This window comes from Peromyscus maniculatus, chromosome 7 (assembly GCF_049852395.1).
Source record: "Peromyscus maniculatus bairdii isolate BWxNUB_F1_BW_parent chromosome 7, HU_Pman_BW_mat_3.1, whole genome shotgun sequence".
Lineage (NCBI taxonomy): Eukaryota > Metazoa > Chordata > Mammalia > Rodentia > Cricetidae > Peromyscus > Peromyscus maniculatus.
Window position 1 is genome coordinate 32995421 of NC_134858.1, and position 14004 is coordinate 33009424.

Sequence of the window (14004 nt, forward strand, 5' to 3'; positions counted from 1 at the left end):
CAGGGAGACAGGAAAAGTGGAGTCAGTGCCACTGGGTGGCTCCATCGCTGGGGTCAGCACCTACGACCAGTCACCTCTCAAACGTCCTCCTTCTGAATAGGACAGCAGTGGGGACCAATTCAAATCATGAACATTTCAAATGACATTTGAGATCCAAATTTTAACAAGACCCTCTCAGAATAATGTTCCCTTTTAAACACATTTTGGTATAGGGCTTGCTTGAAATATGTGAGGCTGTGGGTTCAATCACCAGCAACACACACACACACACACACACACAGAGAGAGAGAGAGAGAGAGAGAGAGAGAGAGAGAGAGAGAGAGAGAGAGAGAGACTCACACATGTACATGCACACAGACACACACACATACCCCAAAATGAAAAATAGATTTACAAAAAACCCCAATTTTATCAAATAGTTATCAAAACATTAAAGAAATGTGAGATAGTACTGTATGTTTCTTTATTGATAAGATCTAATACTACTGTAATTTCAAAACAGTGATGGATAGAGATCTAATATTGGCCAAAGCTATAATTTGATTTTATTTCTTTTGGGACGTAATCTCATATAGCCCAGGCTGTTATGATGTCAGAGGGAAGTTGTCCCAGATTGTGTGGGGGTGTTGGATGGATGCTTCAGAAGTTTTCTTGCCCCGCTGGAGGGGATATGCAAACCATGTCCATGCTGATACTCTGCCAGCTGGGGCCATTCAAGTGACTCCTGCTTCCAGTTCCCAGCTAGTCTACCCCGCAAACCCCCTGCCTCCCGAGATTTGTTTTTCTGATTTTGAGATAGAGTTGTGTGGCAGTTTGAAAGAAAATGGCCTCCAAAGGGAATGGCACTATTAGGAGGGGTGGCCTTGTTGGAGGAAATGTGTCACCGTGGGAGCGGGCTTTGAGGTCTCTTCTGCTCAAGCTTTACTCAGTGTAACAGTCAGTTGACTTCCTGTTGCCTGCAAGATGTAGCACTCTCAGCTCCAGCATCATGTCTGCCTACACGCCGCCATGCTCCCCACCATGATGATAATGGATTGAACCTCTGAAACCCAAGCTGACATCCCAATTAAATGTTTTCCTTATAAGAGTTGCTGTGGTCATGATGTCTCTTCACAACAATAGGAAACACTAACAAAGACAAGTTATGCTATGTAGCCCATGATGTTTTCAGACCTTCCATCTTCCTGCCTCAGCCTCCCTAGTGTTGGGATTATAGGCCACCATACCTTGTTTACTCCTTGAGATTTAAAGCAACAAGAGTCATGAAATAAAACAATAAAGATCCCAGTTAAATTTTAATGATAGATTTGCAGTGCATGGTTATGTTAGTGTGTGTCCCTGAGATATTCAAGACACATCACCTCATTTTTCTATTGCGTTGAAAAGGCTCACTGCAGTAATTAATCAACACAGACTGCAGAGCTCCGATGGCCCTGGGTCAGAGGCTGTTAGAGGCTGGCAGATCCCAGCTCCTTCCTCAGTTTTGCGGCAGGAATGGTGGTCTTAGCAGCATGCTGTTTCCCTTTGTGAATGTCTGGGAACGGATCTACTTCTTAGCCTCATCAGGGTCTTGGCCAAATTCAGATCCTAATGGCTGCAGGATTGAGGCTTTTGTTTCCTTACTGGCCTTCAGCTAGGGCTGCTCTCAGCGTCTGAGGTCAGCCACATTCCTCACCAAGTGGTTCTCCATCCTTAAGCCAATGCCTGCATGTAGAATCCTTGACCGGGAAGTTCTTCCAATCCACGACTAGAGAGACCTTTTTGCTTTTGAAGGGCTTCTGGGATTAAATTGCGGTCGGCTAGATCTTTCTTTTGACCCCAACATAAGATAATCGCAGAAGACATGGGGGCATCTTGAAGTCTACTAAAATTTTTCTGTGTTGCGTCTCCCAAATGAAGAATCCCACAGGATGGTGCCTGGAAGCTCTCCTGGGAGAGTCTGGGGCTTTTGCCTCATGCTCAGGGACAACTCTTCTCTTCTCAGCCTTCATTTCTCTCTCAGAGAACTCACTTCTTTAAAACCCACATGGAGGAAACGAGTACCAATGTGCGCATAGCGTGGACAAGACCCAGCCCAAAGATTAAGATTGAAACATAGGGATGTCAAAGACTGAATAAGAAAAATGTGATAGCAGGCAAGATGCCTCATCGGGTAAAAGTGCTTGCTGCCCCAGCCCAGAGACCCGAGTTCAATCCTCAGCACCCAAATAAAGGCGGAAGGAGAGAATCAGCCCCACAAAGTTATCCTCTGACTGCCACACATGTGCTGTGGCGTGTGCCCTGCCCTCATCGTGTGTGCAGGTGCGCGTGATAATAGTCAATAAAAGTTAAATTTAAAACAGGAAAAAAAAAAGTCACAGTCACAGAGGAGGGGTGTTCCACATACCATGGGGAACAGCAAAGGAGACAGACAGACTGATGGAGTGGAGAGACGGAAGGACATTGAGAAAGCTCCCGGGCCGGGCAAGCTTGAACAGGCTGTCAAGGACTTGGATGGGCAAACATTAAGAGGTTTGGAGCGAGGCAATGGCACCACCCAGGCCTGGTAGGGACAGGCTGAAGTTCACCGCGGGAGGAGCTCTTGCAGCTGTAGGGGATAGGGAGCCTGGTGTAAAGGAGGACAGGAAGAAAGGAAGAAGGGGAACACAGTCAGGGGCCTGCCTGGAGGCCTTGGCTGCTGTCTGTGGAGAGAGGGGGAGTGCCCAGGCTGTTCCCTCAGGGACAGAGTTGGTATGGAAATGATGCGGCACTTGTGGCACCCACAGGAAGTAAGGTCATGACAAACAATTAGTGAACAGGACTTTGCCAGTCACCCCTGGTCAGATGCTGGGGCACACTGGGATGTGTGGGGAGCAGCTTGGAGCCAGTGGGATCCAAGCAGGACAGAGAATGGACAGAGGGCATATCAGTAGCCGCCGATCACTCAGGGTCTCCAAGACCGTTTGCAGGACTGCTGGATGTCTTGAAGAGGCAAGCAACAACAGACGCCGCCTTTTGAGCAGAGTGTGGACGCGATGTGATTTAAGCACTAAGTGGCTCACTGGGGCGTCTCTGAAAACTACAGCTCACCTCACTGTGGTGGCAGTTCCTGCAGAATGCCAGAAGCCCAGTGCCAGGTCTCTCAGGGATGTACTGCGTCCTAGGGGAATGAGACAGGACAATGGCAGAGCAGGTAAGACAGAAGAATCTGGATCCCAGTTTCCTGCCACCCTCTTTAGCCTAGAGAGTTACCTACGGTGTCAGTTACCTTGACACTGACGAGCCTGAGAAAGTTACGGTGAGGGCTGGCTCACTCCAGAGAGGCAGGCAGAGAGGGCGCAGTGAGAAATAGTGTTTGGTGTTATTATTTAAATAACAAATAATAACGGACCCCTTCTCACCAGGGTTGTGAGTAATAAATGCTAATGGGGTTGGGGAAGCAGGAATGAGGAGGCGAGGGGTAGCTGGGGAGATGAGAGCATTTAGAGGCTGAGAGATGGCAGGGATAAGCACAGTGTGTTCCCTACAGAGAGACAGGAGGGTGAGGTCAGCACGCAATCTCAAAAGGAAGCCCCAGAAGCTGGAGTGCAGGGAGGGGGAGGCGGGGCATGGGCAGGTGCCGAATTCAGCTGGTGGGAAGGCCCCACTCTGAAAAGCATGAACATGAATTGTCTAATTGAAGGTGACAGGGAGAAGGAGAGGGACGAGATGGGGTGGGTGGGAGCGTGACAGCCCTACTTCCCGGCTCTGCTCTTTCCCATCTCTGATTGGGTAGGGAGAGGGTGGGCTGGGGTGGTCCCAGCAGGTGTCCAGGCCCTCAGAAGCCCAGGCCTGCAGGCAGGAGGAGTCAGGCTTGCTTTTCCTGAAACCCAATCTTTCGGGCAGCTGTCCCCCTCTGCCTGGTGGACCTCAGGACATTCCTTTCCAAGGCACCGTTCCCACCAGGCTCTAGCCAAGCTGGCTCTGAGGCTGGATCTGGGTGGGTGCATGGGGGTTCCGTTCACATCATGGGAGCGCTCCAGAGAGGGACTGATAGGATCCAGCCTTCAGTGGGGCCAACCGCCTGCCCTCTTCCTACTTAGGGTCCAGCTGGGAGGGGAAAGCCCAGGCCCCCACATGGAGGTTTGTGTAGCCTCTTTGTCCTTTCAGCTAATGATTCCTAACTTGGACATCCCCAGGCTCTGAGTGTCTGTGGTGGTAACGATGACAATTGGGGAGGTACTTTCATATTTATTTTTCAAAGCCTGCAGGAATCATGTAATTTTTGCAATGTAATTTCTCATTACTATAACAAAATACCCCACAAAGCAACTTAGCAAGGAAGGGCATGCTGTAGCTGACAGTTTGAGGTATTGTTCCTCACGGTGGGGAAGGCCTGGCACTAGTGGCTAGTCATGTGTCCACAGTCATAAGCAGGGACAGATGAATACTAGCTCTTCATTCACTTTCTCCTTTTTGTTCAGTCTGGGACCTCAGATGCACACACTCAGGGTAGGTCTTCCCACCTCAGCCAGTTTTTTCCTGGAAACACCCAGGGATGTGTTTCCAAGGTGATGCTAAATGCAGCCAAGTTGATGATGAAGATCAACCATCATAAAGACTGGCTTCAATTCACCCTTCCACTTAAATGCCAGCCATCTAGGACACTTTCCTCCATTTCTTGTGCAAGTCACATTCCCACTCAAAAAGATAGCTCACTCCAAGAGGAGAGTGTAAGAAGGAACCAGTGATGTGCTGATGACAGGATTCACAGACAGAAGCAAGGGGCAGTGGGCACCATCAACAGCAGTGTCTGTTTGAAGGGATGGTGCAGGGACAGGGCAGAACCCTCTAATTTCTATAGCTATAAAGAAGGACAGGCCCTGCGGTGTTTACTAGAAGGACACAGCCACAGCAGCTCCGGTGGCTGATCAGAGAGGGAGCAGACCCCTCCCATTAGCAAACCCCAAGCAGAAACAAGAGGGCAGAGAAACTCTATCATGCTGTCCTACAGTTCTGAGAACTGGCCTCACAGAGTGAGGATAGAGATACCTGAAGGGACAGAAGGGAGCATCTAGCATACTCCTAAGGCTATGTGGGATGCTCTTGGCATGCCTATCCACCCCTGGGTAACTGAATGGATGGCATCGTCATAGCACCGGAGGGTTTTAGGCTGGAAACTAATCATCTCCAAATGGAAACAGCATTAATCTGTAATCAACAGCTCAGATAAACAGTCTCATAGGCCTGAGTAGTAAAACACAAAGCAACAGAGTTCATTAGTAATGTAATGACTTTGGTTTGTTTAGCAAACAACAATTCTTAACACAACTTGGGGAGCTGAGAGTGAGAACAACAGAAAGGAGTCTTGGGTGCTGGAAATCTCTGACGTACCCTGACAGCAGAGAAGAACGGGCCATTCCAAGGGTCTTTGGGTCTCTTGATTATCCGAGACCAGGCCAATGCATGACTGCCAGGCCACCAAGCCCCCACTTACAATTGGTGCCTGGTGTGTCTCCTCCCTGCTGCTCCTGCAAAGCTGGAGGACTCAGCCAAGCATCCCCTCCAGCAGGGACTTGCCCCAGCAACACTCCACATCAGCATCTTCCTTGGCCACTCGACGTCCTTCCATTCCTCTGCCCGACGATTCTGGTGTCTATCATGCTCCTGCTGAAAAGCCCCACAATGGCTTCTGATTTCACTTAGAACACAATCCAGGTTCCCCATCGGCCTGTATCCCACTTTAGGCTCTGGCTCTGGCCAGGACTATTTCCTTCCCATTTGCTCCAGTCCCCTAGCACCCCCTGCCTCAGCTTAGGTATACTTTATTCAGAGAAGCCTTCCTAGGGTCCCCTGTCATGTTCTCTTGATGGCTGATGTTTTTCCATCCTCTTGTTCATTGTGATTGGGGAAAACAAACAAACAAACAAACAAACCATCAAAACCTTCAAAACCACTGCATCATTAACTAGGGCCTGTGTCTAACCTGGACTGCTTTTCAGAATGATACAGGATGCTTTGAGCAGAGCTGTCTCAGAGAGCTTGGCTCCGTTTCTTGAAGCTTTAGGAATTCAGAGAAAGCAGGAAAGGGTGTGTAGGGAGAAGTCTCTTTGAACCAGGTATTTGGGGAGATGGGAGGGAAGAGAGTTGGGAAGAGCCACACATCCCCAAGCTGTCTGGTCTGCACTGCCCTGCTGTGGCTTTTGAGGTAGTGATGGGCTGTGGAGTAGAGAGCTCCAAGTGGTGTGCCTCCTCAATCCCACAAATCCTCTTTGGTCATGTAGCCATGACAACTGAGGAACCTATGGCAGAGTACCTTCTAAAGAAGTCTTCATGGTTACAATAGTTTTGAAGAGGAAGAAACTGAAATCCAGAGAAGTACATCAAGTCAGCCAAGGTCACCTAGCAGAGCCCACAGTCTAACCAGGCAGGTCAGAAGATGTCCCTCCAAGGCCAAAAGGGCAGTGCCTTAAATGGGGTGGGGAGGTACCGAGGACAGAAAGCATCTTCTCCATGATAATACTAAAGCTGTCCTTTTTCTGGCACTGATCTCAGGTTTGAGATGCCATCTATATGTAAGCTGTATGTAGTTCTGAGCCAGTAGGGCAGCTGGGTCCATTTCAGAGCAGCTGCAAAGCCTTGGAGATGGCCTGAAATTGGACCAGCCTTGGAATCAGGGTCTGGGTACCACTCCTGGCTTCTGGCTCTGGATGAAGCAGCAGAGCTGCAGTTTGTGCATTTTTCTTCCTCTATAAGGGTCCAACTTGGACTGTCAGGAAAAGCCAGTACAGGTAAGGGCAGGGTGAAGTAGTGGGTAAGGTAGGTAAGCCAGTGTCTCTGTCCTGGTGATGTGGGGGAGGAGGGGTCATTCCTGCCGGGCTGACCTCAGCTGGGTAATGTGATCAGCCTGTCATGGTTCTAAGCCCTGATTTGGGAAGAACAAAGAGGCCAGGGCCCTCTGCCTCCTCTAGCGCAGGAATGCAGCTGGGGGCCAGGCCGTGACCAATTGGGAATGCAGGTTGGGAGCGCAGCGAATGTGGTTTGTTGAGCAAGGCTTTCATGCATTGATGGGAGTCCGGTTCACAAAGCTGGGCTGACATGCCCCCGCACTTCCAACTTTGATATCCCAGCCCCTCCTTGGGGGAGCCGCACATCCCCAAGCTGTCTGGTCTGCACTGCCCTGCTGTGGCCCTTGAGGTAGTGATGGGGTGTGGAGTAGAGAGCTCCAAGTGGTGCCCCTCCTCAATCCCACAAACACTCTTAGGAGCCAGCATCCCCTGCCTGTCTATCTCTACCCTGGGAAGCCTTAGAACGAGGCAGCAGGGGAAGAAGCGGGCTCCTGCTGGGCCTCCTCTCTGTTCTCAGGGCTGGGGGTATAGATGGATAGACAGGCAGATGCACCATAGGAGAGGCTGCCAGGCGGCAGACAGCCACTGCTCAGGATAGGTCAAAGAAACCTCCTGAGGCCACCACCTCCAGGGAGATGAATAATGGTGGAGCTGGTGGGCCCAGACTCCAGGCATGGGCATCTGAATCTTGCTGCATTCTAAGCTCCTGGCTCTTCTGCCCTGAGCCCCACATCTCTTCAGCCCTTAGTGTGGAGTCATTAGGGCTTGCCCTGTCGGTCTTCCCAATTACCCTATTGCTGCTTTGCCCTGCCCACTCCCCATCCTTTGCTCTGCTCGCTGTGTGCCTTCTCTTCCCGGGTATAACTAGCGATTGGTCTTTACAGGCTGCAAAGCACTGTCAGTTCATTGGGGCCTCACAAGTGCCCTATGAAGTGGGGGGGGGGGCGCCTCCCCTCCTTGTATGCAGAAAGGAAGACGGCAGGTAGCACATGGAAGCTCTGGAGGATGCTGTGCCTTTGGGTGGAGCAGAACTGGGGAGATGCCGGTGGTTAAGGAGGTGAAAGAAGTTCACAAGAAGGGCAGGAGTGGAAGGTTGGAAGATGCTCTCTGCCCATCTTTCCACCCCTGGTTGCCAGCATGGGTCTTGGAGATGTGGAGGTATCTAAGGAACCTTTGTGGACCACTTGAGTGTATCCACTGTTCTACTCTGTACCCTTTCCCTTAAGAAAGTTTGCTGTCGCCAAAGCACTTGACAGCCACAAGAAAATATAGATGCTACCTCCGAGTGGGTGACACTTCTCAAAGAGCCTAAGCTATTATTTCAGTAGAGCTATACGCTATCGCATGCCACAGGTGCGATTTCAGAGAGCCTTACAGTGTAGAAGAGCCGCATATAAAGAGTGAGGATGGAGGGAAGGGCTTCCCTCATCGAGACCCCTGGTCTTCCGAGAGTTCAGGGCCGTTGGCAGGATTCAGAGAGGAGAGCTAAATAGTAGAAAGGAATGAGCTCATCCCATGATCTCTCCCACGGTCAAAGACCACTAGAGCAGAGGGACCTTAACAATAGGTTAACTTCTGGTTAAAAAATGGACTCTGCCCAGTTGCGGTGGTCCATGCCTATGATCCCAGCCCTCGGGAGGAAGATCATGAGTTATAAGCCAGCCTGAGCTATATAGTGAATTCCAGGCCTGCCTGGGCTACATGAAACAAAACAAACAAACCATTTCCACCTGGATATGGCTTAGTGGTAGAGCATTTGTTTAGCCCAAATGGAGCCTTGAGTCAGAGCATATCCTACATAGACTGATGTGAATTAATTAGTTTAATAAAGATATTGTCCCATCCTCAGCTGTGTTCTCTGTTGGCTTTATGCTCTTGCCCTTTGGCAGCTCCTGGATTTTTGTTATCCCAGATGTCTAAAAAGAAAGAAAAAAGAAAGCTGGATGCATGGTGGCTCACATCTGTAATTCCAGCACTCCGGAGGCAAAGGCAGGAGGATTTCATGAGTTCAAGACCAGCTTAGATTACATAGTGCATTATAGGCTAGCCTGGGCTACAGTGTGAGCCTCTTCCTCAAAAGAAAAGGAAAGGAAGGGAAGGGAAGGGAAAGGAGAGGAGGGGATGGAGGGGAGGGGAAGAGAGGAGAGGAAAGGAGGGGAGAGGAAGGGGAGGAGAGGAGAGGGAGAAGAGGAGAGGGGAGGGGAGGGGAGGGGAGGGGAGGGAAGGGGACTGCTTGTACTGAATTTGGAGCAAATGTTCCTGGGAAGGAATCTGTCTGGGTTGGCTCACTCCAGGACCAGTCATGGTGATCCTGGAAACAGGATGACCCAGTGAATATCTGGACTGCAGGTTAAGGAATTCAAAAGGAGGAACGTTTTCCTGAGACATTGCCCCCAAGAGTATCATGAGCTGGATAATCATCCGATTTGAGTCCATGTAGAGCAAGTTCACCACAGCGGAGCTGGAGCCTGGTTGGCCTTCTATTGCCATGATGAACACAGTGACCAAAAGCAGCTTGGGGAAGAAACGTTTTGTTTTATCTTACAACTGCCAACCATGGTCCATCACTGAGGGAAGTCAAGGTAGAAACACAGGGGAATTAACCGAAGAAGAGACCAGAGAGGGCTGCTGCTTCCTGCTTGCTCCCTCTGGCTTGCTCACCCTGCTTTCATATACAGGACCTACTACCCGGGAGTAACACTGCCCCTCCTCCAGCTCCCCACTGAAGGCTTGGCCCTTCCACATCAATCATTAATCAGGAAGGTGCCCCACAGACTTGCCTACTGGCCAATCTGATGGAGGCAATTCCTCAATGGAGGACCCCTCTCCCCAGTGACTCATTTTTATCAAAACCTGACCAGCAGTGTATAGTAATGAACTCTCAGACAAAACCCACATGGGTATCAATAGGGAGATAGCTGAAAACATGATATCTTCTAGGGAGTGCTGTGCAACTTTTAAAAAGTCTATATATACCTCTGGATGGAAAAATCTTCATAAGTGTATTAATTTTAAAAAACTTATTTCTGAATAGTCTATGCAGAATAACTTATAGATACATGAACTTAATATTCATTTTTATAAGTATAAAAGGTTTTATAGTCTTAATAATTTTTAAAACTTTTAAAAACCAAAAGTATGTTTTTGTTTGTTTGTTTTTCATTTTGTTTGTTTTGTTTTGAGATAAGGTCTCATTATGTAGCCAGGGTGGCCTTATACCCACAATTCTCCTGTCTTGGCCTTCCAAGTGTTGGGATGGTAGATGTATACCACCATGCCCAGTCATATGTCACTTTTTTATTTAAAAAATGAGTGTAAATAGAAAGGAAAGTTCAATGTGTATATTTTGGGTAAGGAACATGCAGTAAGAAGAAGCTGAATTACCCACATGAAATCACACACACAGAAGGAACCCTCAGAACCCTGGGAAGTGGACCTTCTAGGTGCTAAGCCTGGGGTGGGGTTGGGAGGCCACAGAGGAATACAGGCCAGGGGTGGCAGGGGCGTGTCTGTGAGGAAGAAGCAACATTTGGAGTTGGGGAACAAATTCGGTGCTGGTTTTCTATGTTTTGCTGATGCCGTGGGCACCTCCCAATACTCCTACCCTGCAAACGTGTGCTGGCTTGGGAACACAGATATCTGAGGGTCAGGAATAGGTTAATCCAGACCCTTGGCAGGAGGGGGCGAGGACTTGGTCTCTTGAAACATGAAAGGGACTCAGTGACTCCAGGAGGTAATGAGAAGTGAAGAGGCTCAGGTCAGAACCAATTAGAATCTCTGTCTGAAATACAAACCAGTCAGTCTCTAACCCAATGCCCCTTCCCCTGATGCTGGTCCTGGAGTCCCCGAGGAAAGAAAAGAGAACAGGCCAACTCCTAGCACTGTTGCCTTGTAGAGGCCACCACCATTTTCTCTGGGGGTGGGGAAAGGCCCCATGTAGGAATGCTGGTGGCTTAGCCTGGCTCCTTCTTGCCCTTTGGTTCTGCTGACCATGACCCTTCACCAGCCAGGATGATCCATGCCCACTCCTCCTCTCTCTGCAGCTTCTTGCCAGGCACTGTGAGACTAGACGGAGGGAGATGGTGGCTTTGATAGGCCAGATGCGTGGGGAATTATGGATGGAAGTACCCAGCAACGACCAGATGCTCAAACCCCTCTCCCCACGTAGCAACACTTCAGGCATTTCCGTCATCTAGCTAGTCCAATGTGACTCTGATTCCATCACCACCTTTGCAATTAGACTTTTCCTGGGTCCTGCTGGGCCTCCTTATCATGAGCCTCCCTCCTGAGCCCTTACAGGAATTCTATCTCTTTTTGTTCTGATCTCAACTGCTCTGAAACCAGATGTGAGGGAAATTCCAGTTCCCACATTTTTCTGGCAGTGACCTTATGGCACTTGCAGCAGGTGTCTTAAGACATCATTCTGGGCTTCAGTTTCCCACCGTGTAAGAGCACGATTAGAGAGATGAGTAACCCAAGTAACATCTGTATGGTGCAGCCTGCAGAGAGCCAAACATCAGGCCTTACCTCTCCTGCCCCTCTGGGCCTCATTCCTCAGTTAATGAAGGGAAGGAACCTGCTGAAGGATGAGGCGGTAGCTGTGAAGAGATGGCTGGAGGGCTGAAATCAGGGGGTTTACTGTGAGAGAAAACAGGCAGCTGGCTCACAACACTTCCAGAGGCAGGCTACCCCAGGAGGGGAAGCGTGAAGTGGGGTCAAGCTCCACAGTTGCCAGGTGGAAGGGTACAAGTCACTGAGACGGGAACACAGGCAAGTCACTGAAGGGGCGAACAAGGTGAGTACATGTTGGACAGGGTCATAGCTGATGCAGCAGGTCTTGAGCTCAGCACTCGGTTTGTCTCAGGTTAACATATGAAGTGAAGGCTTTGAGGCTTTAAGCTATGGTGGAAACAGGATTGGGGAAGAGAGGAAGGGGGGAGGGGGGCTCTCCCACATATCTATAACGAGACCTGCAGCAAGAACTCCCACTTGATTTTTCTCTTCCAAAAGGTAGTATGAGGCATGTGCTCCAGCACTGTGGTTTGGGGAATCACACCTTGAGGGGGAATCACACCTTGAGGGGGAATCACACCTTGAGGGGGAATCACACCTTGAGGGGGAATCACACCTTGAGGGGGAAATCACACCTTGAGGGGGAATCACACCTTGAGGGGGAATCACACCTTGAGGGGGGATCACACCTTGAGGGGGAATCACACCTTGAGGGGGAATCACACCTTGAGGGACTCTTCCTGCAACTTAGTCAAGTCTTAGACTCCAGGTACTAAAGTGTTTGAAAACCCCACCGGAAGCCAGGAAGGAACAAGGTGAAGCGATGAGGAGAGAAGCCCACAGAGAAGAAAAGGCATCTAATGAGAATGAAAACAGAACAGTCAATGGATTGGTGACAGAAGGGGCCGAAATGACAGTCGACAAGATGGTTGGGGGAAACGAGGCCAGGCTGGGTCAAGAGCAAATACTCCGTACCAAGTCACCAGTTCCAAGTCTCGATTGTCAACATGTGACTTAGCATCTGTTAGCTGATTCCCGTGACTCAGTTTCCTTATTTGCAAAGGGTGGCAAAATTTCTGTTCTTGGTCACACTGGGCTGGCACTGAAGATCAGTGCCTTTGCTCGGCCATCATCAGAGAAGCTTCTTCCTCTTGCAGCAGGTGGGCACTAACACAGAGGCCCACCACCACTGGACAATGTGCCGGGAGTAAGAAGCTTTGGAACACTCAGTCCTAAATGAGATGTCCTCATCAAATCCCTCCTCTCATGGCTCAGGGATCTCTGTGGCAGAGGAAGTGGAAAGACGGTAAGAGCCAGAGGTGGTGGCTGACTCCAAGGAAACTGTCTTCGAGACACGACAAGACTGACACACACACACGAATTCACAGAGCTGTGGCAGCACACACGAGGTCTGCACAGGTTCAAGCCAGGCAGGGTTCCAGCACAGACAGGGTAAGTGGACACTCTCCCCAAGACATGCAGATGACTCTTGTGAGGAGGGTCCTTCTGCTTTCTTGATCCTAGCCCCCCTCCCACACCCCTTTTTTATTGTCTGGATGCTCACCATCTGAGATAGTGAGAACTTCATACTGAGAACTCACATGCGTCTGATTACATGGGCTCCACAAGATCCTGAAAAGCAAGAGACACAGTTCAGTGGTTGCCTCTTCTAGGGGCACATGCACAGCTAGCTAATAGAAGCAAAGTCAAAATTAGAACTTGGCTGGGAGTGTGGTCTGTTCCAGGCTCTCCCACCGACAAGAACGTTTTCTGTTGGTGTTTAACATTAGAGTGCCTGTGTAGCATGGGCAAGGTCCTGAGTTTGATCCTTAGCACTGAAAACAAAAACAAAAACAAACAAACAACAACAACAAAAAAAAAACCTGGCCCAGTATCATTACTATTAAGCACACCCCTCCAGGCTTCCCTGGGACAGGAGAAGGTTCCAAATGGGCCACTAAGCTTTCACAGTAAACTATCCTCCTGGCATAAGGTTAGTGCCTATGTACTTAAAATAGTGTCCAATGGATCATAAAAGCTTCAAAGTTGTTTATCAGCAATATATTATTGTGTGGGTCTGCTTCTGGGAAGGCAATATGGAGTTCAAGTTCAAGCACCGGCTGGAACTTCTCGTTAAAGATGGAAAAGTGCACATGCCCTTTAACTTCCTGGAACCCCATTAAAACAACAAAAGAAGGAAATACAACAGAGAAAGCAGTCACCAAAGTCTGGAAGCTAGAAAGCTCACTTAATAAGAACCACATTAACAAGTGGAAACTGACCTAGCAGGCCTGAGACAGTTAAGTCCAGAATTCAGGATTCTGTCTCCGAAGCCTCAAAGACTCAAGAAATAGTGAAATAGATACTTTTAGGAAGAGAAGAGGAAATTAGCACCCAAACCAAGATTGATTGACTGTTTTCTCAAAATGCAAGTGGCCCTTGGGTCCTTTCACTCCTCCATGCTTTTGTTCCTAGCAAACCTAGACCACCCCCACCCCCCGTTCTCTAGCGATGGTCAGACAGGCCATTTTAGACCATGGGCTGGAAAGCACAAGCAGAGGTATGGGGCTTAGAGAAAATGCGGAACTTAATGCAAGTTTCCACAGCAAATGCTGAGACTCTGGATCTTCTACCTCTGAACAATCAGAGCTGCATTTGTCTTCCACAAGCCGGAGGCTAGACAAGC

General features: G+C 49.4%; 1 long non-coding RNA gene across 2 annotated transcripts; it reads right to left on the bottom strand.

Annotated features, from left to right (window-relative positions):
• Positions 1–1276: 1276 nt before the first annotated feature.
• On the bottom strand, positions 1277–6228 carry LOC143274220 (uncharacterized). Of its 2 annotated transcripts, none has more exons than XR_013052680.1 (4): positions 5945–6228; positions 5456–5628; positions 3070–3139; positions 1277–2605 (listed from the first exon to the last, which is right to left on the bottom strand). It is a non-coding gene; the product is annotated as an uncharacterized LOC143274220 (long non-coding RNA). The 2 variants fall into 2 exon arrangements; XR_013052681.1 differs by having other exon boundaries at positions 5456–5625; positions 5945–6196.
• Positions 6229–14004: the final 7776 nt, after the last annotated feature.